At 43.6% G+C, this 26,680-nt stretch overlaps 2 long non-coding RNA genes across 2 annotated transcripts; both read right to left on the bottom strand.

The window, feature by feature from the left end:
- Positions 1-196: 196 nt before the first annotated feature.
- Positions 197-26,297, bottom strand: LOC135909180 (uncharacterized). Its single transcript, XR_010566630.1, has 3 exons — positions 25,952-26,297; positions 1,476-1,724; positions 197-282 (listed from the first exon to the last, which is right to left on the bottom strand). It is a non-coding gene; the product is annotated as an uncharacterized lncRNA (long non-coding RNA).
- Positions 13,720-17,906, bottom strand: LOC135909179 (uncharacterized). Its single transcript, XR_010566629.1, has 3 exons — positions 17,876-17,906; positions 15,007-15,255; positions 13,720-13,806 (listed from the first exon to the last, which is right to left on the bottom strand). It is a non-coding gene; the product is annotated as an uncharacterized lncRNA (long non-coding RNA).
- Positions 26,298-26,680: the final 383 nt, after the last annotated feature.

The raw sequence follows: 26,680 nt of genomic DNA, 5'->3' as shown, positions 1-26,680 counted from the left end.
CTTAAACAAAATGTACTACATTTTGAATGGCGCTTAAAAGGACTGCTTGGTAAAAACATTGGCGAAGAAATGCTTTTGGTGCGTACAAGTTATTTCTTCACCCAAACCACATTTAGTTTCTGCGTTTTGCCATTCTAACCTTGTTTGTTCAAGTATTCTTTGTCATCTACAGACTGAGCACACAAAGAGTTGTTTGGTGGAAGTTGTTTATTCCGATCTAAGTACATGTTTTGTACAGTTTAAATATCTTTTCCTTGCGTTGTCGTTCGCAGCGATGTTACACTGAAATGATATAAAAGAAGCGTTCAAATTAGAATTGATAAGCTCCGAAATATGCAGTGCATAGGTTGTGTCCCGCTTACGCAACAGGTATTGTGATTAAGATGTCAAATTTCACTATACAGCAGGCGCTATGGGTTAGGCTAAATACAGTGATTTTTTCATCAATAATAAATGTCATGACCGCTAGTTCATACGTAGTTGTGCTCAAATGCATTTGTTTTTCACAGCGCATTACTGAGACACAAAAAGACAATAATAATCTTGAAGCGGCCATTCCCGCGTACGAAGCAGAGCTGGTCAGCCATTTGATAAAAAATTTAAATCCAAGAAGAATATTTGAAGGTGGCACAAGACGGTAATGCCACTCAACTTAGAGATTACCCAGTCTTCTTATTTTAATGAAAAGTAACGAAATGGCACAATGTATGTTTATAATTGCGTGAACTTTCACGGGTGTTTTCCATCTCTCAGACAGAAATCTTACCTTCATCAGGTACACTTTAGTGCTCGTATATTTTGTGCATCGGATACCTTGTAGCTAACAAGACCAAATAACATGAAAATCATCACTATGCAACCACTCTTAAGGGCCATTTAGTGTGAGGGATGACATGAGTCCAATAAAGCTGCAAGGAGAGCGGTAAGAATATGCATGCGGTGAAGTGAGAAAGGTGGCAACCTAAAGACAAATGTTTCACACGGTATATTCTAAAGCCACCTCCGCTAACACTGGTCGCGACCCTTTCTGTTGCGCACTAGATTTAGCAATAATCGATACTTATTAAAACACTGCATAGTGCCACAAGTACTGAAAAAGCATTGCTTTTCGCTTTACTTCGGCAAGGATTTCTCTATTCAGTTTGCTAAAATGTTCTATAATTCTCAAAGATGGCTATTCTATAGAAAAGTGTCATGTGATCTCTCGCAAGTCACTGCACATTCATCTACAGCATGAAAGTTTGCACCATGAAATACTGAAACGAAATATCTATTGAAGAGGGGTCGGAAACAGAAATAGATATAGAAAGCGCAATAGAAACCTGGCAAGAGAAGCTTTCTGTTGAATGTACTTTTGTTTCTTTATAGTCAGCTTTTCAGACAAATTGGGCTGAGAGTTTTTCAGAGGAAGAGACTCTCTGTATTCCTACTGCGAGAAATCGTCCAAAAAACATAACAACGAAATTGACACGTACCCTCAGGCCATATCAACCGAACTGACCGCCACGGAATCCTCCGTAATTTCCATCATAGGAACCAGCGTCAGAGCCACCGTAGCCGCCACCGTCCCCGCCGCCAAGGCCACCGCTGTAGTCACCACCAAGGCCACCTCCATATCCGAGGCCACCACTGGGGCCCAAACCAATGCCGCCTCCCACGCCTCCGCCAATACCATTGGCGAGGACCGTCGAGACGGCGAGGCAAAAGATAAAACCAACGGCGAGCTGCGAAGCGACGTATTACCTCTTTCGTTACGGCGAGAAAATGGTCGTTCTTTATAGGTCCCGGAATGAAATTATTTACCACTGAAACTAACATTCTAGCACATATTCCGGCAAAGCATATGGTGCATAAGGAAATGGTATTTCAAAAAACATGTGATTCCAAACAAAAAAGGTATTAGGTAAAACATAAAAATTCGAGAAAGTGTCATTTTAGCGATCAATTGATAGAAACAATAAAAAACATATCTACAAAAACAATATCAGAGGAAATTCAGAATATACATTTCAAAGATAAGTATCCCAGAAAAGTGTCTCAAAAAATAAATACTCGGTACACCAAGTATTAAAATAGAAACTAAGCCCAGTTCATCGCTCAACCATGTGGTGAAGCAGTTACGAAGTTTTGCGAAGCATAGGTACATTCCACACTTTTCCCACCAAACATCTCGTTTTTGTTCAGCTATGCGGTCCTCGTAACATATTTTGCAGTTCCTCCTTTTCAGCATTTTCTGAGGATGGTCCGGTGAGATGTCCCAGGAACGTACTTCACCAGATCGTCTAGAGTCATGCACCTCTTCCAGGACCGACGGTTCTCAGCGTAGCTGGGTAACTACAAGGTTATGCATCTTAGAATATCGGTTTGCATTTTGCCGATTGTCTTTATCACCCCTGCAGGGAAGAAGACTAGAAAGAAGTACCACGCATTGTAAACTATCTTGCACTGTTCCGTAGTGCTGGGCCGGGACATGCCACGGGTGGCCTTCTCGCCCGGAACAGAAGTTTCTATGCTGCCTATGGCAGAAAATCATAACGAAGCGATGTATGCACCCTGAAGATAATCAATAGAGTTCTCTGGTAGTTCAAAAAGATGGCACATTAGTTTGCAAAAAGACCCTAAAAAAAGACAGCATCGCCGGATCGCAAAAATTTTAACTGATTTTGAAAGTTCAGTGCCTGTACTAGCCAATGGATGGCCTAAAGTGGATACGAAAGGGATTGAAGATCTCCAAACTCGCGATCTCAAGAATCAATCACCGGTAATTGAGTTTAATAGGCGTGGTAACGACAGGGTTAGGTAGAATCAATGTTGTCGGAACAATCTTATCAAGCAACTCGATATCTGCCCCTTTCAGCATACTACTACATCATTGTGACCTTTTTCCGGGACCTTATTTTCCTACGACGTTGTGACTTGTAGTGCCTTTACTTTCTGTTTCCATGGTCCGGTTAAGTTCCTCCTGCTGAAACAAACATTCGCGTTCAGAAAGGCGAGTGATAACGAGTGTAGCAAAATGACACGCGCCCTTCTCCATACTCGGTGAGGTCTTAATGTAGGGCATACAACAACGAGAAATACCCCAGAGCGTGAGCCACTTGGCACGTGTTCCGTGTGACAGTGTAACTGTGTAACACTACTGTGTAACAGGTTCATGCCGATTAGACATGCGTTCCCGTTGGCATTACGGAGATGATAGTTTGCCTTTCTATCTCAATCGCTCGAGAGCATTTTTCTTTGGTTGTCTGTTATTTTTGTTTTCTTACCAAATGGCGTATTCTTGCTGAGGAAATATCGAAAACTTAAAGAGATAAGGCCATGCAGAATATTGTTGCTTTATATTAACGTCAACAATTTTATCACACAGGCGTAAATGATCACTATACCTTGCTAAACTCTGCACTCCGTTTATTGAGCTGAATAACCAATTTGGACGAAAAATAGTAGAGTTTGAACGGTTCATTCGTGATGTAATGCCACGGCACTTATATTGAGCATAGGATGAATGTGTGCGCTCGTGGAAACTGTGCGCTTCAACTTGCAGGTGTCTTCAGATTTTGACCGCTGATCTTTCACAACGCGTACTGCCCTGTAAACTTCTGGCTACAGTGAAATCTTTTTCATTCTATTGCATAGAAAGTTTCTCTTAACGAAACACTGGCTGTCGCTTAGGGCAAGAGTAAAAGCGCATCAATACATGTTGTGGCTTCAATGCTGTGCTCGGAAGGCAATGATACCGCAGTAACATGGTAAGATGGTGGTGTTGACACATTATTACAAGGTTTACCACCCGAGTCAATTTTAATATGCAAAATAGGAGTGAGGCGTGCAGACAGGACCCAAGAGTAGAGAAGTGGACAACACGAACGCACTTCTCTACTCTGGTGTCCTGTCTGCACGCCTGACTCCTATTTAGCATAATGAATCCTTACCAACTAGTTCAGCTTTCTGTCGTTCTAAGAGTCAATTTTGTATACGCATGTACAGCCGATGGTAAATACATGCTCAATAAGCGAATAAATGGTATTTTTTCAGGAATTAGGGTTGTCAAAATCAAACAAAAGTGGTTGCCTTCAAGGAGGCAGACGAATTTGCCCATCGCAATGTACTTGCTCACGATAAACTTAACATTGCGGACGCAACAACTCATAAACACTAGACTGTTCTTCTTCAGTCAAATTGAGATTCCGATTGTAATGAAAACCCAACCGTCTAGTCACATTCGAGATGGTACAAACACAGGCGTGCTGTTCTCCACCATGTTCACCAGATGTCTTCGCCTCATACAATCTGTCACAAAAGTTTCCGAGGGCAAAACAAATATCGCATACACAAATTATAAGGGCCTAAACAGAACCGTGTTTGAAATGCCTTCGAAATTCCGTCCACGTCAAGCAAGAAAATGCCTTGCTTCACAATATTACTAAATTTTCGGCCACTTCTATTTCATAGTAAATAACAGTCTGATATTCTAGACGTGTAAAATAGAACGCCAGTAAGTCTCACCAGAGTCCTCATGATCGGTGCGTGTCTTTCCTTCACCTTAGACGACGGAAAAATGTGGTCCAGTCAGCACCTTTCAGGGCCTTTTATACCGATGTTAGCTTAGATAGGCCAGCCTCAGCATAGCAATTTGTCACATACATCGACGCCTTGCTCAGTTCTTTATTTTTGTCTTAAGATGTTTGTTTATCGCCCTGCTTATAAAGTAGGCGCTGAGCGCGATGAACTGCACAGCGCTCCTTTTCACTTGCTCCCTTTTGTAGCAAAACATAACATTTCTTTCGAACATCACGTAAAGCGCATTAAACAAGTTTGTCTATACGTGGGTTGCGGTAAGAAGACGTGGAATTTGTCTGCCGCACCTTAATGAAATAGGCACGAGAACTGGATTTCATTGGCGAAATCTCTGAGAGATTGTACCATTGAAATGAACGAGTGAATATGAATGTGCTAATGCATGTTTAGATGAACCTCAATAAAGTTCTTCCGTCCATCCATCTCTCAGAGATTATTGTTTGTGCGCACTAAATTCCTGAAATAGGAGCCCTGATTTCCGCAAATTGTGAATTCCGGCTGCAAATACTTCGGCGAATATTATACGTAAAACCATGTATGTATATCTTGGAAATTTTAGTGTGGTCATGCCAGTGACGATTTAACGTTTTACATGAACTCACGAGGAAATATACAGATGGCAAAGCAACGCAAATTTCCCGGACTTAGTTGCATGTCCCAAAAGTATTTAGCTCAAAGGCTCCAATAACAATAGATTTTAATAGATTGCGCTTCCTTCGGCAACAACTGCACCACATTTGATAGGATTGCTTGCACTAAAAAAAACACACGAAGTGAAATTCGAGTGAATGTAGAAACCATGATTTATCAGTAGTGGATGATTAATAATTGCTGAACACTGATGATTTTCAGAAACTAAACTGTAAGGTTTACAACTCTATTTTTCAACAGTAAAAGGTGATATTACATTTCTGCATATTTAACCTGAGACCATATCCAACGTTCACAAAATCTATGCATTATACGCCGCCCAGATATATACCATAATTTGTTAGTACAATTTTACAAATAACTTTGTAAGCTCTTTCCAAATTCACGTAAGCTGTATATGCATATATCAGCTTTGTCCGCTTTAGATACGCTAGCAGATGCAGTTCCCAGAAGAGTGATATCTGATTTCATGCAATGTTTTATTTTCAAAAATCGTCCATCTATTATTTTTTTATAAATTTACAAATTCTCGGCAATACTTGTAAAAAAATTCAAAGCCCCAAATAGAATCCTTGCAGCCCACAGTTACTGCAACTTAACTTTCTCTCAAAGGCAACACATTTCGTCAATATCGGCACAGTGGTAGACACATCCACGAGCTGCGTCATTTTACACGTACTTGAATCGTGGCATGGCACTTGACCTCGACCTAAAGCTTCCTCTTAATAGAAAGCTAAAGTATTGGCAGTGTTACTTGCAACCGGCGACCAAGTTATTGCTTGTGAAGAAGTCTTACTGAAGCTTCTGGCTTTGAGCAGTGCCACTCAAAGTGCCAATTATTGAAGGCATCGCGTTCTCCAATAGATCGGGAGCATTTCTCTTTAGTTTTTGTCTAGCCTTACTTGCTATTATTACCCCCCTCCATCTTGTTAACAGGGCAAGACTACACAACACCGTCGCGCAAGAGAATGGCATTAGACCCGCTAGAACCGTCCAAGGAGAGCTTTTCAATGTGCCCGGCCTTTGTTTTGTTTGCCATCCTATCCATGGACGGCACTGTCATTTTCAGTGTCCTGGAAGGAGCTCCGGGGCATTAGCTGACCCTCTTTAGGCGGACAGCTGCGGCTTTTGTTTGCGCATCCTCTACCATTCGCTTGAATTTGCGTATCTCTGCGAACATTAGTAGCATGTTTTGTGCTAACTGTTCCAGCGTTACCGATTGAGCGCTCGAGGTGGTACTTTGTTGCTGTGTTGTCTGCTGTGGTGCTTTGGAAGCGTGGTCCGCGATTTGTATGGGTTGTTGTGATGGTATTCACAATGCGTTCAGAAGATTGAAGCTCCGCTCGCAGCTCGGATAAATTCTTACGCAGTAGTTTTTTTTCTTCTACTGCATTCTTGTACTCTGGGTTTTATGTGATTGGATTGTGTGTATATTTAGGTTTAGTAGTGGGAGGTGTACTCGCACCCAGCACACCTGACTATATTGAGAGGTGCTGCTGAATACCAAGGACCCCTGGCGACTTGTTTTAGGGCCTCCTCTTTTATTAACGGCTGTTGTTGTTGCTAGGGCATCCTGGGTCGGTATGCCAACATGTTTTCTCTGGAGCGGCATTCCGGACCAAGCTCGGCCCCACGACGATGTGCGGTTCCCGGAGCAGCTGCGGCATTCCATTGTCGGATGGAACACCAGCTCTAAGTCTTTGTCTTCGGCAGCAAACCACCGTAGCTGGACCTTTGTTGGTTTCTTGGTTCTTGGTCTTGATATATGTTCTACTAGCTTTAGTTTTAGTTTTTGGGGAGATGTGGGATCTCTCATTGGGTGATCACCGCCACAAATGGTGCATTTGGGGTGCAATGCGCGTCCATCGGCAGGCTCGATCCCGCACCCCACACGAGCGGTCACCTCAACTTTTGGCTGTGGACACAATTTGGTGCGGCGTCCCACGATGCCACAGATACAGCAGACTTGTATCGTATTTCGGTAGAGGGTGCAGAGCTTCTCCGCCCTCGACCCCCCCCCCCTCTCCTTCCGAAGTAATGAACAGAAAACATGTTTAGCGCCAGCAAACAAGGACGGAAGGGAGACGATAACAAAATGCGCTAACTTCAACAACTTCATCTTCAGGAAATACACCTATATAAAGCATGCACAGTGGCGCCACCTTATACAAATCTTACCCATCCAAAAAAGCCGTCTCCTTATCTAACAGGTCCATTGAAGGGGCACTAACACACGTGTCTCTATTCCACCAGATAGCCTGAGTTTCAATGATCTCTCGCACGTCTTTATCTTTGTGCTTCGCAAGAACCCGGCAGGATTCATACACCGGCGCACAGCCGCATTCTTGACAGTGGGTTGACAAATGACTGTATTGCTTATTTTCCACAGTTTGGCAATGTTCCCGTAATCGGTCATTAAGACATCTCCCTGTCTGTCCGATGTATTTTTTCCCACAGGACAGCGGAAGCTCATATACAACGCTCTCTACGCATCCCACTGGCGCTGTTCGATGATTCGTAGAGCACCCGGCAGCTGGCTTACGGTACGGGTCTGTCAATCGACATATTTTTGCCAGCTTTCCTGGTGCTGAAAAGACGACTTTTGTGTCCACCCGGCTAGCCATTTTCTTAAGTTTATGTGCCGTTCTATGCAGGTAGGGCACTACCGCTACCTTCCTTTTACATTCCGTCCCTAGATTTGCCGTGTCCTGAATTGTGCTATCTGACCTGCACCTTTTTAGCAGCTCCTCGACGACCGAAACTTGCACTGATTCCGAAAACCCTGCTGCTGATAACCTTCCCGATTGATCCATAAGGCTCGTATAGATCTTGTGGTGGCAAGACTTCTTTAGAGCATTTCCAAAGCATAAATTGGCAATGCTCCTCTTGACGAGCTTCGAGTTGGCTGACCTATACTATAACAGGGGCTTATTAGCTCTAGGTTTATACTCCCAACACGTGTGCCGTTCCATGAACCCGAGCTGAATATCTAGGAAGGGCAGCACGTTGTTGGAGGGCTCTTCAATCGTGAGAGTAATTGGGCTAAGGATTGCAGAAAATACTTCGTAAAGCTTGCCTGCTGTAAACGTGCATCTGGTTAAAAAAGAACAAGATAGTCGTCAACGTATCTGAGAACTTTAACCACCCTGTGCTCCGACAAGGTACAGGACAGGTTTCTGTTATGGTGAGCTAGAAAAATGTCACTTAGTATGGGCGCCAAACATGCACCGATGCAAACCGCTTGCTTTTGAATGAATATGTCGTCATTCCATGCTGCATATATAGAGTGAAGGTAGCGATTAAGCATATGTAAAAAGCCCTCAACGGACAAACCGGCTGAATTTTGGAACGAAACCACGCCATATTCGTCTATGCACTCTTCTACGCACGTTATTCGTTTCTTTTGAGGCAAGGAGTAGTACAAGTCTTTATGTCAATGGAGCAAGCTGATAAGCTTTTGTCAGAATTTTCTTTCAGGAAATCTACGATTTCTGCAGAGCTCCTAACCAAAAATGAGTCGTCAATATTATTAACTCGCAGCTTATCTTGCAAAAAAAGAGCGAACGTTTTCTGCCAAGACCCTGCTTCTGAAAATATTACCCTTTATGGTTAGTCGGGTTTGTGCGTCTTCGCACTATACATAATTTGAAGGCAACCAGACTTTGCGTTGTCAATTTCACGAACCAACTGACTAAGATCTGCCTTCTTACAAAGACGCTTTGCTTCTAGCTTGATTTTTCGGAGAGATACATTACTACACTGGTCGAACACAGACGCAAACGCAGAGCAGGCTTTGGTATTAAAATCAGCTTCGGTGAGGACAACAAAGCCACCTTCCTTGTTCGCTTTCAAAACACACAGACCGTTCTGCCTCAAAAACGAAGTTGCCCGCTTAACCGGTACACGTGAGACCATCGGTTTGTTGCGCGAAACCACATCGTCCCCTTCGGAGATACATCGATTCACTTCACCTTGTGGGGCGCACTTGGAAATCCTTCGCACAATGCTTAGAAATACTTTAACGTATGCGTATAAACAACGGTGTGAATCTCAAGTGGCCCGATGGTGGCTCGTCGTAAGAGGCCGGAAGCATGTCATCACGTAGTAAAGACGGCACTGCAAGGAGGCAGACGGTTGCGGTCGAGTGAAAACCCAATTTGTAGAGAACGCCATCGCCGAGAAAAAACGAGGATAACTTGCGGACGAACATACGAGGCGGCTCCGGTAGACGGTTCACCAGGTAGTCAATGAGTCGTCGGAGTTCTCAGTCATCACGCTATTGCTTGATGATGTCTGATACCGTGATACTCGAAACAATTATATCCTCTTCATGAACATCGAATAGCGACGGTTGAAGTGGAACACGTGAGAGGCAGTCGGCGCCTGTGCGTTTACGCCCGGACTTGAACACTGTCGTCATATCGTATTCTTGCGAGCCTAGACTCGAGCGTGCAAGGCGGCCAGATAGATCCTCTAGATTGGCGAGCCAGCATAATAAATGGTGATCGGTCACAGCTCGAAACGATCGGCCGTACAAATATGGCCGGAACATAGCAATTTCCCACACAACTTGCGATGCGAATTGAAACAAAAAGTAAGTAAAGTTTATTCTCTCTTTTGCAATGTCATACACCATCCAAACATACATTGCCGCACCAGGAGGAAGGCTAAAGGCTGTATATGCCTGACGAGGCCTATCCTCCTCGTGGTGACAAATAGTGCATTGGAGACGACAGCAACCTTTCTTCTAAAGTAACATTAAAATCGCACGAAAAAAGGAACATCCAAACTTCTGTACGGTATATAAATGTTTCGACGCAGTATTTTTTTTAAATTGCACCTGTGAAAAGAAACAGGAAAGAGAGCACACAAAAATCAATAAATACGTAAACCTCCATTATCTAGCAACGTTGTAAATAATATGCCACGTTAAGACTACAGTAGGTCGAGGTTTTGTGTTATGACCTAAGTAACCGATGCATAACTCTTTTTCACAAGGTATCTTACTTGGGAACTCGTGTATTAGCGTTTGGATATCGTTGTTGTCATCCAAGAAAGATATAATGGTATGTTCAAAAGTCTGAAGCCCATAGTTAGTTCTAACCTTAGGAGTTTTGCGAGAGGCATATCGGAGTTCATAAACAGCATCAGGCAGTGCAACTGAACGAAACCTAAGCCTAGGTGTTCTGTGGATGAAGCAATGAGCCACTATTGCCTGTCGAAGTATTATTAACGTAGACATGTTAAGAAAGCGCAGTGGTCGCCAGTATTCTCATGTACTAGAAGTGTAGGGAAAATTAAGGATTGCTCTAATTGCATTTTTGTGAGATAAATAAGGAATTTATGTTTGTAGATGTTGTTCTACCCAATACAAATAAGCAGTAATGGAGAAGTGACTGGATAAGGGTAAAATATAGTTGTTTTTTTGGCCAGGTCGGTAGAAGAAGCCTTAATTTATGCATTAGTCTGACTGAGATTGATACCTTGGAACACAAGTAATTAATATGCTCAATCCAGATTAACTGCTCACTGAAGACCGCACCAAGAAAACGTGCAGACCTCACAATTTCAATGTTTTCTCCTCTGAAACTGAAGACAGGCTCGAAGGTTAGAATTTTATTTTTAGGTTTAATGACTATGAATTTTCCTTTTTGCACTTTTAGCTGAACCTCATTGGCATGCATCCATAATGACAGTTCCGACAAATATTAGCTTGCATTTGCTATAGTGTTCAAGAAATCAATACCAGAGAAAAATTTGTTAGTGTCCTCTAAAATAAGGGCTCTAAAATGGAGCCCTGTGGAACACCTGTACATATTGTGCCAAAAGCAAATGGAACACCGTTTACAACTGCGTACTGTATTCTTCACGATAAACAGCTATTAATAAGTTCCAGAGCAATACCTCTTATTCCATAAAGCGGTAATTTACGTATTAATACTTCATGTTTAATAGAATGAAGCGCTTTTTTGAAGTCTAGGAATAACCCAAGTGTAATAAACTCATTTTCAATATTACTAATACTTTTGTATTTTATTTTGATAAGTGCCATTTCAGTGCATTTTCATTTGTGGAAACCATACTGATAAATTATTATTGCTGATGTTTTAGTGAAGTGAGATGTTAATCGGTTCTTGATAACATTTTCTACAATTTTCGAAAAAACAGATAAAACTGAGATTGGGCGGTAATTATTAAGATCATCGTGATTCTTGCCACACACACACTTGCCGTTTTTAACTGCTGCAGAAATATCGATTTTTCTAACATATTTCATATGTTAAATTTGTGCACCAGGACGGGTGCAACTACATTAATTATAGGTTTCACTGTTTCCGCTTTAATATCCTCAGTTCCAGTTGAAGAACTATTCTTTAGTTGTGACACGTACTTCTGTATCTTATATGGCGTCCCTGGCTCGTCATAGAGTGAACTTGTCGAACAATTAAGCAGATAGTGAGTGGGGTCTCGACCGGTAGAAGTGACATTGTTATTAGCACATACAGTTAGAAAGTAATCATTAAATTTGTTTCACAAGGAGGCACCGCTATAAACAGTTCCGTCGATCTTGATCTCGTTTAGTATTGGCTTTCGAACGCAATTTATTGAAAACTTTCCCTATTTGCTCCGGAGTATGTTTCTCAAAGAACATCTTGCTATAATAATCTTGCTTAGCTTTCTTCAAATCAGAACCTAGTTTATTTCTTGTTATTGTGAAACTATGAAGTAAGTTTAAATCTCTACTTTGCAAAAAACTTGGCGAAAAGTTTATTTTTGTGAACAATTCTTTTGTATAGTTCCATATTTATCCAGGGCTTTCTCGACGTAAGCATTCAGGGACCTACTTGCGCAATTGGCAAAGCTAAGACATTTAGTCTTTATATTAATGTTATATGTCGATGACTGGAAGCTTTCGAATCGATAAGCAGAGGGAAAAAAGGCCGTTGCCTCACCTTCGCCTCGACATAATCATAATGCAATAAAAAAGTATACATCATCATCATCATCATCATCAGCCAGGCTACGCCCACTTCAGGGCAAAGACCTCTCCCATAATTCTCCTACTACCCGGTCATGTGCTAATTGTCACCATGTTTTTTCCTGCAAACTACTTAATCTCATCCGTCCACCTAACGTTCTGCCGCCCCCCTGCTACGCATACCTTTTTCTTGGAATCATGTCCGTAACCCTTAATCATCATCGGTTACCTTCCTTCTTCACTTCACTTCACTTCACTTTATTTCCTTAAAGACCCTCATGTGAGGGTATTACATGAGTAGAACCCTGGGAGTGTTAGCCAGCGCCACCACACACAGACTTTGGTGGCGGACGTGGAACGTCCTTTTTTGCCGCAGGCGTCACGAGAACGTGATCTTTTTTGGGTGAAGGCAACAGGTCAATAAACCCACATATGCTACCTGAAGGCATCGATGTAGCCGGATTCGAGACCCTCGTTATAGAATAAACGAGAAGAAAGGGGGTTAACCGAGGGTCCCGACCGAGCTTGTTCTACTAGGACACATAAATACCCGAGAAAGTGGATAAAAAAACAGCGCCACGGTAGCTCAATTGGTAGAGCATCGCACGCGAAATGCGAAGGTTGTGGATTCGGTTCCCACCTGCGGCAAGCTGTTTTTTTCATCCACTTTATTTTCCATTAATTCTTCGTTTCTTTGTTTTCATTTATAAAGCACAAGTAATTTCCCCTATGTTGTCCTTGGTGTCAATGTTTGTAGGCTTCTTATGATATCACTAATAAAAATCGGGACCCTCGGTTAACCCCCCCCCCCTTCTTCTCGTTTATTCTATAACGAGGGTCTCGAATCCGGCTACATCGATGCCTTCAGGTAGCATATGTGGGTTTATTCACCAGTTGCCTTCACCCAAATAGATCACGTTCTCGTGACGCCTGCGGCAAAAAGGACGTGCCTCGTCCGCCGCCAAAGTCTGTGTGTGGTGGCGCTGGCTAACACTCCCAGGGTTCTACTAGGACATATAAATACCCGAGAAAGTGGATAGGAAAACAGCACCGCGGTAGCTCAATTGGTAGAGCATCGCACGCGAAATGCGAAGGTTGTGGGTTCGGTTCCCACCTGCGGCAAATTGTTTTTTTCATCCACTTTAATTTCCATTAATTCTTCGTTTCTTTATTTCATTTATTAGGCAGAAGTAATTTCCCCTATGTTGTCCTTGGTGTCAATGTTTGTTGGCTTCTTATGATATGACTAATAAAAATCGGGATCCTCGGTTAACCCCCCTTTCTTATCGTTTAATACAATGATGAGCCGCTTAAACAAAAATGTACAACATTTTGAATGGCGCTTAAAAGGACTGCTTGGTAAAAATATTGGCGAAGAAATGCTTTTGGTGCGTACAAGTGATTTCTTCACCCAAACCACATTTAGTTTTTTGCGTTTTTGCCATTCTAACTTTGTTTGTTCAGGTATTCTTCTTTGTCATCTACAGACAGAGCACACAAAGAGTTGTTTGGTGGAAGTTGTTTATTCCGATCTAAGTACATGTTTTTGTACCGTTTAATTATCTTTTCCTTGCGTTGTCGTTCGCAGCGATGTTACACTGAAATGATATAAAAGAAGCGTTCAAATGAGAATTGATAAGCTCCGAAATATGCAGTGCATAGGTTGTGTCCGGCTTACGCAACAGCTATTTTGATTTAGATGTCAAATTTCACTATACAGCAGGCGCTATAGGTTAGGCTAAATAAAGTGATTTTTTTCATCAATAATGATTGTCATGACCGCTAGTGCATAAGTAGTTGTGCTCATATGCATTTGTTTTTCACAGTGCTTTACTGAGACAAAAAAGGACAATAATAACCTTGAATCGGCCATTCCCGCGTACGAAGCAGAGCTAATGAGCCATTTGATAAAAAATGTAAAACGAAGATGAATATTTTAGGGTGGAACAAGACGGTAATGCCACTCAACATAGAAATTACACAGTCTTCTTATTTTATTGAAAAGTATCTAAATGGAACAATGTATGTTTATAATTGCCGCAAACTTTCACTGGTGTTTTTCTATCTCTCAGAGAGAAATCTTACCTTCATCAGGTACAATTTTGTGCTCGTATATTTTAGTCCATCGGATGCCTTGTAGCTAACAAGACCAAATAACATGACAATCATCACAATGCAACTACTCTTAAGGGCCATTTAGGGTGAGGGATGACATGAGTCCCATAAAGCTGCAAGGAGAGCGGTAAGATGATGCATGCGGTGAAGTGAGAAAAATGGACACCTAAAGACAAGTGTTTCACACGGTATATTCTAAAGCCACCTCTGGTAACACTGGTCGCGACCCTTTCTGTTGCGCACTAGATTTAGCAATAATCAATACTTATTAAAACACTGCATAGTGCCACAAGTACTGAAAAAGCATTGCTTTTCGCTTTACTTCGGCAAGGATTTCTCTTTTCAGTTTCCTAAAAATGTTCTATAATTCTCAAAGACGGATGTTCTAAAGAAAAGTGTCATGTGATCTTTTCGCAAATCACTGCACATTCATCTACAGCATGAAAGTTTATACCATGAAATACTGAAACGAAACATCTATTGAAGAGGGGTCGGAAACAGAAATAGATATAGAAAGCGCAATAGAAACCTCGCAAGAAAAGCTTTCTCTGGAATGTACTTTCTTTTCTTTACAGTCAGCTTTTCAGACAAACGGGGCTGAGAGTTATTCAGAGGAAGAGACTCTCTGTATTCCTACTGGGAGAAAGCGTCCAAAAAAACATAACAACGAAATTGACACGTACCCTCAGGCCATATCAACCGAAGTGACCGCCACGGTATCCTCCGTAATTTCCATCATAGGGACCAGTGTCAGAGCCACCGTAGCCGCCACCACATCCGCCGCCAAGGCCACCGCCGCAGCCACCACCAAAGCCACCTCCGGATCCGAAGCCACCACCGTCGCCCAAACCAATGCCGCCTCCCACGCCTCCGCCAATACCATTGGCGAGGACCGTCGAGACGGCGAGGCAAAAGATAAAACAAAAGGCCAGCTGCGAAGTGACGTATTACCTCTTTAGTTACGGCGAGAAAAATGGTCGTTCTTTATAAGTCCCGGATTGAAATTATTTGCAACTGAAACTTATATTCTAGCACACATTCCGGCAAAGCATATTGTGCATAAGGAAGTGGTATTTCCAAAAAAATGCGATGCGAAACAAAAAAATGTATTAGGTAAACCATGAAAAATTCTAGAAAGTGTAATTTTTAGCTGTCAATTGATAAAAAACAACAATAAAAAACATATCTACAAAAACAATATCAGAGGAAATTCAGAATATACATTTCAAAGATAAATATCCCAGAAAAAGTTTCTAAAAAAATAAATACTCGGTACACCAAGTATTAAAAAAGAAACTAAGCCCAGTTCATGCTCAACCATGTGGTGAAGCAGTTACGAAGTTTTGTGAAGCATAGGTGCATTCCACACTTTTCCCACCAAACATCTCGTTTTTGTTCAGCTATGGGGTCCTCGTACATATTTTGCAGTTCCTCCTTTTCAGCATTTTCTGAGGATGGTCCGATGAGATGTCCCAGGAACGTACTTCACCAGATCGTCTAGAGTGATGCACTTCTTCCAGGACCGACGGTTCTCAGCGTAGCTGGGTAACTACAAGGTTATGCATCTTAGAATATCGGTTTGCATTTTACCGATTGTCTTTGTCACCCCTGCAGGGAAGAAGAGTAGAAAGAAGTACCACACGTTGTGAACTATCTTGCGCTGATCCGTAGTGCTGGGCCGGGACATGCCACGGGTGGCCTTCTCGCCCGGAACAGAAGTTTCTATGCTGCCTTTGGCAGAAAATCATAACCAAGCGATGTATGCACCCTGAGGATAATCAATAGAGTTCTCTGGTAGTTCGAAAAGTTGGCACATTAGTTTGCAAAAAGACCCTCAAAAAAGACAGTTTCGCCGGATCGCAAAAATTTTAACTGATTTTGAAAGTTCAGTGCCTGTAATAGCCACTGGATGGCCTAAAGTGGATACGAAAGGGATTGAAGATCTCGAAACTAGCGATCTCAAGAATCGATCACCGGTAATTGAGTTGAATAGGCGCGGTAACGACAGAGTTAGGTAGGATCAATGTTTTCAGAACAATCTTATCACGCAACTCGATATCTACCCCTTTCAGCATACTACTACATCATTGTGACCTTTTTACGGGACCTTATTTTCCTACGACGTTGTGATTTGTAGTGTCTTTACATTTCTGTTTCCATGGTCCGGTTCAGTTCCTCCTGCTGAAACAAACATTCGTGTTCGCAAAGGTGAGTGATAACGAGTGTAGCAAAACGACATGCGCACTTCTCCATACTCAGTGAGGTTTTCCTGTATGGCATACAACAGCCAGAAACGCCCAAGAGCGTGAGCTACTTGGCACGTGTTCTGTGTAACAGTGTAACCGTGTAACACTACTGTGTAACAGGTTCATGCCGATTAGACATGCGTTCCAGTTCGCATTACGGAGATAAAATTTTGCCTTTCTATCTCAATCGCTCACGAGCATTTTTCTTTGGTTGTCAATTATTTTTGTTTCTTACCAAATCGCGTATTCTTGCTGATGAAATATCGAAAACCTAAAGAGATAAGGCCATGCAAAATATTGTTGCTTTATATTAACGTGAACAATTTTATCACACAGGCGCAAATGATCACTACAACATGCTAAACTCTGCGCTCCGTTTATCAAGATGAATAACCGGTTTGGACGAAAAATAGTAGAGTTTGAACGGTTCATTGGTCATGTAATGCCACGGCAGTTATATTGAGCATAGGATGAATGTGTGCGCTCGTGGAAACTGTGTGCCTCAACTTGTAGTGTCTTCATATTTTGACAGCTGATCTTTCACAATGCGTACCGCCCTGTAAACTTCTGGCTACAGTGAAATCTTTTTCATTCTATTGCATAGAAAGTTCTTCTTAAAGAAAGACTGGCTGTCGCTTAGGGCAAGAATAACAGCGCATCAAATATGTTGTGGCTTCAATGCTGTGCTCGGAAGGCAATGATTCCGCACTAACATTATAAGATGGTGGTGTTGACACATTATTGCATAGGTTTAGCACCCTAGTCGATTTTGTACACGCATGTACAGCCGATGGTAAATACATGCTCAATAAGCGAATAAATGGTATTTTTTCAGGAATTAAGGTTGTCAAAATCAAACAAAAGTGGTTGCCTTCAAGGAGGCAGACGGATTTGCCCATCGCAATGTACTTGCTCACGATAAACTTAGCATTGCGGACGCAACAACCCATAAACTCTAGACTGTTCTTCTTCAGTCAAATTGAGATTCCGATTGTAATGAAAACGCAACCGTCTAGTCACATTCGAGATGGTACAAACACAGGCGTGCTGTTCTCCACCATGGTGACCAGATGTCTTCGCCTCATACAATCTGTCACAAAAGTTTCCTAGGGCAAAACAAATATCGCATAAACAAATTATTAGGGCCTAAACAGAACCGTGTTTGAAATGCCTTCGAAATTCCGTCCACGTCAAGCAAGAAAATGCCTTGCTTCACAATATTACTAAATTTTAGGCCACTTCTATTTCATAGTAAATAACAGTCTGATATTCTAGACGTGTAAAATAGAACGCCAGTAAGTCTCACCAGATTCCTCATGATCGGTGCGTGTCTTTCCTTCACCTTAGACGACGGAAAAATGTGGTCCAGTCAGCACCTTTCAGGGCCTTTTATACCGATGTTAGCTTAGATAGGCCAGCCTCAGCATAGCAATTTGTCACATACCTCGACGCCTTGCTCAGTTCTTTATTTTTGTCTTAAGATGTTTGTTTATCGCCCTGCTTATAAAGTAGGCGCTGAGCGCGATGAACTGCACAGCGCTCCTTTTCAGTTGCTCCCTTTTGTAGCAAAACATAACATTTCTTTCGAACATCACGTAAAGCGCATTAAACATGTTTGTCTATACGCGGGTTGCGGTCAGAAGACGTGGAATTTGTCTGCCGCAATTTAATTAAATAGGCACGAGAACTGGAATTCATTGGCGAAATCTCTGAGAGATTGTACCATTGAAATGAACGAGTGAATATGAATGTGCTAATGCATGTTTAGATGAACCTCAATAAAGTTTTTCCGTCCATCCATCTCTGAAAGATTATTATTTGTGCGCACTAAATTCCTGAAATAGGAGCCCTGATTTCCCCAAATAATGAATTCCGACTGCAAATATTTCGGTGAATAATATACTTTAAACCATGTATGTATATCTTGGAAATTTTGGTGTGGTCATGCCAGTGACGATTTGATGTTTTACATGAGCTCACGAGGAAACATACACATGGCAAAGCAACGTAAATTTCCCAGACTTAGTTGCATGTCCCAAAAATATTTAGCTCATAGGCTCCAATAACAATAGATTGCAATAGATTGCGCTTCCTTCGGCAACAACTGCACCACATTTGATAGGGTTGCCTGCGCTAAAAAAACACACAAAGTGAAATTCGAGTGAATGTGGAAAGCACGATTTCTCGATAGTGGATGATTAATAATCGCTGAACACTGATGATTTTCAAAAACTAAACTGTAAGGTTTACAACTCTATTTTTCAACAGTAAAAGGTGATATTACATTTCTGCATATTTAACCTGAGACCATATCCAAGGTTCACAAAATCTATGCATTATACGCCGCCCAGATATATACCATAATTTGTTAGTACAATTTTACAAATAACTTTGTAAGCTCTTTCCAAATTCACGTAAGCTGTATATGCATATATCAGCTTTGTCCGCTGTAGATACGCTAGCAGATGCAGTTCCCAGAAGAGTGATATCTGATTTCATGCAATGTTTTATTTTCAAAGATCGTCCATCTATTATTTTTTATAAATTTACAAATTCTCGGCAATACTTGCAAAAAAATTCAAAGCCCCAAATATAATCCTTGCTGCCCACAGTTACTGCAACTTAACTTTCTCTCAAAGGCAACACATTTCGTCAATATCGGCACAGTGGTAGACACATCCACGAGCTGCGTCATTTTACACGTACTTGAATCGTGGCATGGCACTTGACCTCGACCTAAAGCTTCTACTTAATAGAAAGCTAAAGTATTGGCAGTGTTACTTGCAACCGGCGACCAAGTTATTGCTTGTGAAGAAGTCTTACTGAAGCTTCTGGCTTTCAGCAGTGCCACTCAAAGTGCCAATTATTGAAGGCATCGCGTTCTCCAATAGATCGGGAGCATTTCTCTTTAGCTTTTGTCTAGCCTTACTTGCTATTAATACCCCCCTCCATCTTGTTGACAGGGCAAAACTACACAACACTGTCGCGCAAGAGAATGGCATTAGACCCGCTAGAACCGTCCTTACAAGGAGAGCTTTTCAATGTGTCTGGCCTTTGTTTTGTTTGCCATCCTATCTATGGACGGCACTATCATTTTCAGTGTCCTGGAAGGAGCTCCCGGGCATTAGCTGACCCTCTTTAGGCGGACAGCTGCGGCTTTTGTTTGCGCATCCTCTACCATTCGCTTGATTTTGTGTATCTCTGCGAACATTAGTAGCATGTTTTGTGCTAAATGTTCCAGCGTTACCGATTGAGCGCTCGAGGTGGTATTTCGTTGCTGTGTTGTCTGCTGTGGTGCTCGAAACGTGGTGCGCGATTTGTATGGGTTGATGTGATGGTATTTACCATGCGTTCAGACGATTGAAGCTCCGCTCGCAGCTCGGATAAATTCTTACGAAGTAGTTTTTTGTTTCTTCTACTGCATTCTTGTGCTCTGGGTTTTATGTGATTGGCGTTTGTGTATATTTAGGTTTGGTAGTGGCAGGTGCGACTCGCGCCCAGCTCACCTGACTATATTGAGAGGTGCTGCTGAATACCAAGGACCCCTCGCGACTTGTTTTAGGGCCTCCTCCTTTATTGTCTGCTGCTGTTGTTGCTAGGGCATCCTGGGTCGGTATGCCAACATGTTTTCTCCGGAGCGGCATTCCGGACCAAGCTCGGCCCCACGACGATGTGCGGGTCCCGGAGCAGCTGCGGCATTCCACTGTCGGATGGAACTCCAGCTCTAAGTCTTTGTCTTCGGCAGCAAACCACGGTAGCTGGACCTTTGTTGGTTTCTTGGTTCTTGGTCTTGATATATGTTCTACTAGCTTTAGTTTTAGTTTTTGGGGAGATGTGGGATCTCTCGTTGGGTGATCACCGCCACAAATGGTGCAGTTGGGGTGCAATGTGCGTCCATCGGCAGGCTCGATCCCGCACCCCACACGAGCGGTCACCTCTACTTTGGGCTGTGGAGACAATTCGATGTGGTGTCCCACGATGCCACAGATACAGCAGACTTGTACCGTATTTCAGTAGAGGGTGCAGAGCTTCTCCGCCTTCCCCCCCCCCCCTTTCCGAAGTAATGAACAGAAAACATATTTAGCGCCAGCAAACGAGGACGGAAGGGAGACGACAACAAAATGCGCTAACTTCAACAACTTGATTTTCAGGAAATACACCTATAGGAAGCATGCACAGTGGCGCCACCTTATACAAATCTTACCCATCCAAAAAAGCCGTCTCCTTATCTCACAGGTCCATTGAAGGGGCACTAACACACGTGTCTCTATTCCACCAGATAGCCTGAGCTTCAATGATCTCTCGCACGTCTTTATCTTTGTGCTTCGCAAGAACCCGGCAGGATTCAATCGACATATTTTTGCCAGCTTTTCTTGTGCGGAAAAGACCACTTTTGTGTCCACCCGGCTAGCCAGTTTCTTAAATTTATGTGCCGCTCTATGCATTCAGGGCACTATCGCTACCTTCCTTCTACATTCCGTGCCTTGATTTGCCGTGTCCTGATTTGTGCTATCTGACCTGCACCTTTTTAGCAGCCCCTCGACGACCGAAACTTGCACTGATTCCGGAAACCCTGCTGCTGATAACCTTCCCGATTGATCCATAAGGCTCGTATAGATCTTGTGGTGGCAAGACGTCTTTAGAGCATTTCCAAAGCATAAGTTGGCAATGCTCCTCTTGACGAGCTTCGAGTGGGCTGACCTATACGATAACAGGGGCTTATTAGGTCTAGGTTTATACTCCCGCGCCGGAACTTCTAAGCGGAACTTCTACTTCTAAGCGCGCCGGAACTTTTAAGCATTGTGCGAAGGATTTCAATGTACGCCCCACAAGGGGAAGTCAATCGATGTATCTCCGAAGGGGTCGATGTGGTTTCGCACAACAAACCGATGGTCTCACACGTACCGGTTAAGCGCGCAACTTCGTTTTTGAGGCAGAATGGTCTGTGTGTTTTGACAGCGGACAAGGAAGGTGGCTTTGTTGTCCTCAAGGAAGGTGATTTTAATACCAAAGCCTGCTCTTCGATTGCCTCTGTGTTCGACCAGTGTAGTGATGTACCTCTCCGCAAAATCAAGCTGGAAGCAAAGCGTCTCTGTAAGAAGGCAGACCTTAGTCAGTTGGTTCGTGAAATTGACAACGCAAAGTCTGGTTGCCTTCAAATTATGTTTAGTGCGAAGACGCACAAACCCGATTAACCATTAAGGGTAATAGTTTCAGAAACAGGGTGTTGGCGGAAAAAGTTCGCTCTTTTCTTGCAAGATAAGCTGCGACTTATTAATATTGACGACCCATTTTTGGTTAGGAGCTCTGCAGAAATCGTAGATTTCCTGAAAGAAAATTCTGACAAAAGCTTATCAGCTTGCTCCTTTGACATTAAGTACTTGTACTACTCCTTGCCTCAAAAGAAACTAATAACGTTTGTAGAGGTGTGCATAGACGAGTATGGCGTGGTTTTGCTCCAAAATTCAGCCGGTTTGTCGGTTCAGGCCTTTTTAGATATGCTTAGTTGCTACCTTCACTCTACATATGCAGCATGGAATGACGACATATTCATTCAAAAGCAAGGGGTTTGCATCGGTTCATGTTTGGCGCCCATACTAAGTGACGTTTTCCTAGCTCACCATAACAGAAACCTGTCCCGTACCTTGTCGGAGCACAGGGTGGTTGAACTTGTCAGATATGTTGACGACTATCTCGTTCTTTTTGAACCAGACGCACGTTTTACAGTAGGCAAGCTTTACGAAGTATTTTCTGCAGGCCTTAGCCCACTTACACTCACGATTGAAGAGCCCTCCAATAACGTGCTGCGCTTCCTAGATATTGAGCTCGAGTTCATGGAACGGCACACGTGTTGGGAGTATAAACCTAGAGCTAATACGCCCCTGTTATTGTATAGTTCACCCCACTCGAAGCTCGTCAAGAGGAGCATTGCCAACTTATGCTTTGGAAATGCTCTAAAGAAGTCTTGCCACCACAATATCTATACAAGCCTTATGGATCAATCGGGAAGGTTATCAGCAGCAGGGTTTTCGGAATCAGTGCAAGTTTCGGTCGTCGAGGGGCTGCTAAAAAGGTGCAGGTCAGATAGCACAATTCAGGACACGGCAAATCAAGGGACGGAATGTTGAAGGAAGGTGGCCGTTGTGCCCTACCTCCATAGAACCGCACATAAACTTAAGAAAATGGCTAGCCGGGTGGACATAAAAGTGGTCTTTCCCGCACCAGAAAAGCTGGCAAAAATATGTCGATTGACAGACCCGTACCGTAAGCCAGCTGCCGGGTGCTCTACGAATCATCGAAAAGCGCCAGTGGGATGCGTAGAGAGCGTTGTATATGAGCTTCCGCTGTCCTGTGGGAAAAAATACATCGGACAGACAAGGAGATGTCTTAATGACCGATTACGGGAACATTGCCAAACTGTGAAAAATGAGCAATACGGTCATCGGTCAACCCACTGTCAAGAATGCGGCTGTGCGCCGGTGTATGAATCCAGCCGGGTTCTTGCGAAGCACAAAGATAAAGACGTGCGAGAGACCATTGAAGCTCTGACTATCTGACGAAATAGATACACGTGTGTTAGTGCCCCTTCAATGGACCTGTTAGATAAGGAGATGGCTTTTTTGGATGGGTAAGGTTTGCATAAAGTGGCGCCACTGTGCATGGTGTATATAGGTGTATTTCCTGAAAATCAAGTTAGCGCATTGTGTTGTCGTCTCCCTTCCGTCCTTGTTTGCTGGCGCTAAATATGTTTTCAATTTACCAACACGCCCAACAAATGGCAATGCTATATTGAACAGACCTTGGCACTGGCCTGCCGAAGCAGGTTAGCAAAACACTTTGTGACTCACTTACCATTCTTGTGCCGATTAAGTTTAGCTACTAGGTTCGAATACCAAGTTCGATCGCAGCACGCAAGTAGGGGTGTGAGTTTTTGTACCGTGGATTAGTCCTAGCGTCGTGTCTTCTCCTGCCGTAGCGTACGCATCGACCGGGTGTGGTCGCCGTTGATGTTCTAGAATTTATTGGCTTGCATGACCTTGGCCGTATCCCGGTTCGTGGTGGATACCACCGCAATATTAAAACCTAACTTGATTCTTAGCATAAATTTGGTGCTGGTGGTTCTTTCCTGGCATACCTCCATGATGGCTCTTGCAAGTGCCTGACTGTAAACATTCTTCAGTGGCAGCCCTCGGTGTGATCTGATGACCATCTTCAGGTGAATTTTCAGTGGCAGCGGTAGATGCTTACGTTGTGAGCATCCGCGATACGCCTTGGGCTTGGATGAGTTGTTATTCTGACCTGATGGTGGTGCGTTTCCTTGCGCGTAGCGTCGCTTTTGAGCGCGATTTCGTTTTTTCTTCACGTCAAGAAGGCGCTTCCATCCGTCTTCTGCTGTCGTTTGGTCAACCACAGTAGTGCTTTGCATATCATTGTTGATCATAGCTGTCTTACTGCAATCAAGATGCAGTAAAGTTCATGTCGTCCTCCATTGCGACGTTGTAGTTGGTGGCGGGTTCGGTGTTGCGCCCGGAGTCTTTAAGGCCGTTTTTCTGCTGCTTTTAGCTCTTGCTGCTTCTGTGAGATTCGTCTCCTTTTCAAACCGAGGCTGATATGCACAGGCATATAAGGTGGTCTCGCATTTGCACCGAATAGAGGAGTGCATTCCATGCAAGTTGTATGCGAGTGGTTGTGGTGAGCTACTTCTGCTTCCGTTTATTTCCAACCATCTGGTAGGTTCCAAATCTGGTTACACGCTAATATATTGTTTGATGTCCCTGATAGCCCTTTCAGGTAGCTGATTTCCAGCGGGATAATAGGGCGCAGTGAGCCGTAGTTTGATGTTTATCTTTTGGGCCCATTCCTATGCCAACGACTCCTTTAAGGCAGGTCCACTCTCGCAGATAATTACTTTTGCATTGTCAAACGTTTTCCTCTTCGAAAAGGAAATTACACTGTTAGCATCCTCTCTACCAGGTCTTGCTGCAATCATCCTGGTGCACTCTTCAATGCACAACAGGAACACTTGTGTTTAAACTCCTTCAGACTTTTTTCCCATTTCCGCTATGTCTAGATGAAGAACCTCAAATGGTGTGTTAGAATATTGTGGTTTAGCCATTCTTTCCATCGGTTGTGTAAATTGGACTTTGTTAATCTGGCTAGGTGGGGTTACCCACGTCATGGGTCGTATAAAGGCGACTGCGTCAAAATATGTAATAAAATGGCACTTTTCAACTTCGCAAGAGAGACTCCATTTTGTTCTATCGCACTTCTTTATTCTCATTTCCCCCCCTGCTCCTTGTCTTGTTTCAACTTCTTCCATTTGCATAGGATCATTTATCTAACTGTTCCTGGCACCTTCGTCGCTGTCTTCTACGGGGAGCCACCCAACATGCCTAGTATGTGGCACCGAACTGCACCGAGTGGCTATCAGTTGCGTCAAGGTCGTGGCATTACGCCCCTCCCTAGAAGCATCGTCTCGATGGGGAATATTGATGCACTGGAAATTGCCATGGTGATACTGTTAAGGAAGACGTACATGGTGAGACAGGTGCAGAGCTTTGTGGTCAGCGGGAGTAGTATAGCTTCAATCTGGAGACGTGATTGACGTCGGACAGACGTAGGCATCGGGGACGGCGAGTGGTGACTTCTCCTTCAGGAATCACTTCGTATGGCACGTCGCCGAGTCGTTGAACGATCCTGTAAGGTCCAAAGTAGCGGCGCAAGAGTTTCTCCGATCAACCACGCTGGCGGATCGGTGTCCACTCCAATATTTTGTCACCGGGTTGATAAGTGACATCGCGGTGACGAAGAATGTATCGGTCGACATCGTGGCGTTGTTGGTAGCGGATACGCATTCATGCGAGCTGGCGCGCGTCTTCGGCGCATCGAGTGAATTCGGCAGCATCAGTGACATTAAAACAGTGGGGGGGGGGGGGGGGGGTAAAACCATTGCGTCCAACGTTGTGACAGCTTCCCGGTCATGCACCAAGTGAAAAGAGTTGAGCGGTAGTTTCTTTAACGGCAGTATTATATGCCAACGCAACATATGGGAGAACGTCGTCCTAGTTTTTGTGGTCGACGGTAACGTACATGGAAATCATATCAGCGATTGTTTTGTTTAGCCTTTCTGTGAGCCCATTCGTCTGGGGATGATAAGCAGTGGCTTTGCGGGGAACTGTACCACTGAGAAGCACGATATCTTCTGTGAGCTGCGCTGTAAATTCTGTGCCTCGGTCGGTTATCACCACTGTTGGAGCACCGTGGCGGAGTACCATACCATGTACAAAGAAGGTCGCAATATCAATAGTAGTGCCTCGTGGGAGAACTCGGGTTTCATTGTGACGTGTAAACTAGTCTGTGGCAACAGCAATCCAACACTTACCAGCCCTCGACGTGGGGAATGGTCCAAGCAAATCGATGCCAACCTGCTGAAAAGGAATCCGCGGAGGATCCATGGGATGGAGAAGTCCAGCGGGACGCACGGGTGGTGCCTTGCATCTCTGGCTGTCGCGGCATGGGTTCACGTATTGCTTCACATCACGGCGACGGTTAGGCCAGAAGTACTTTTAGCGTATGCGTACAAACGACCGTGCGAATCTCAAGTGGCCCGATGATGGCTCGTCGTGAGAGGCCCGTAGGATGTCGTCACCTCGTGAAGACGGCACTACAAGGAGGCAGACGGTTGCAGTCGAGTGAAAACCCAATTTGTAGAGAACGCCGTCGCCGAGAAAAAACGAGGATAACTTGCGGACGAACATACGAGGCGGCTCCGGTATACGGTTCTCCAGGTGGTCGATGAGTCGTCGGAGTTCTCAGTCATCGCGCTGTTGCTTGCTGATGTCTGATACCGTGATACTCGAAACAAATATGTCCTCTTCATCAACATCGAATGGCGACAGTTGAAATGGAGCACGTGAGAGGCAGACTTGAACACTGTCGTCATATCGTATTCTTGCGACCGGAGACTCCAGCGTGCAAGACGGCCAGATGGATCCTTCAGATTGGCGAGGCAGCATAACGAATGGTGATCTGTCACAGCTCGAAACGATCGGCCGTACAAATATGGCCGGAACTTAGAAATTTCCCACACAACTTGCAGTGCGAATTAAAA

Source organism: Dermacentor albipictus, chromosome 4 (assembly GCF_038994185.2).
Source record: "Dermacentor albipictus isolate Rhodes 1998 colony chromosome 4, USDA_Dalb.pri_finalv2, whole genome shotgun sequence".
NCBI classification, from domain to species: Eukaryota; Metazoa; Arthropoda; class Arachnida; order Ixodida; family Ixodidae; genus Dermacentor; species Dermacentor albipictus.
This window is presented reverse-complemented; position numbering and strand designations above follow the sequence as displayed.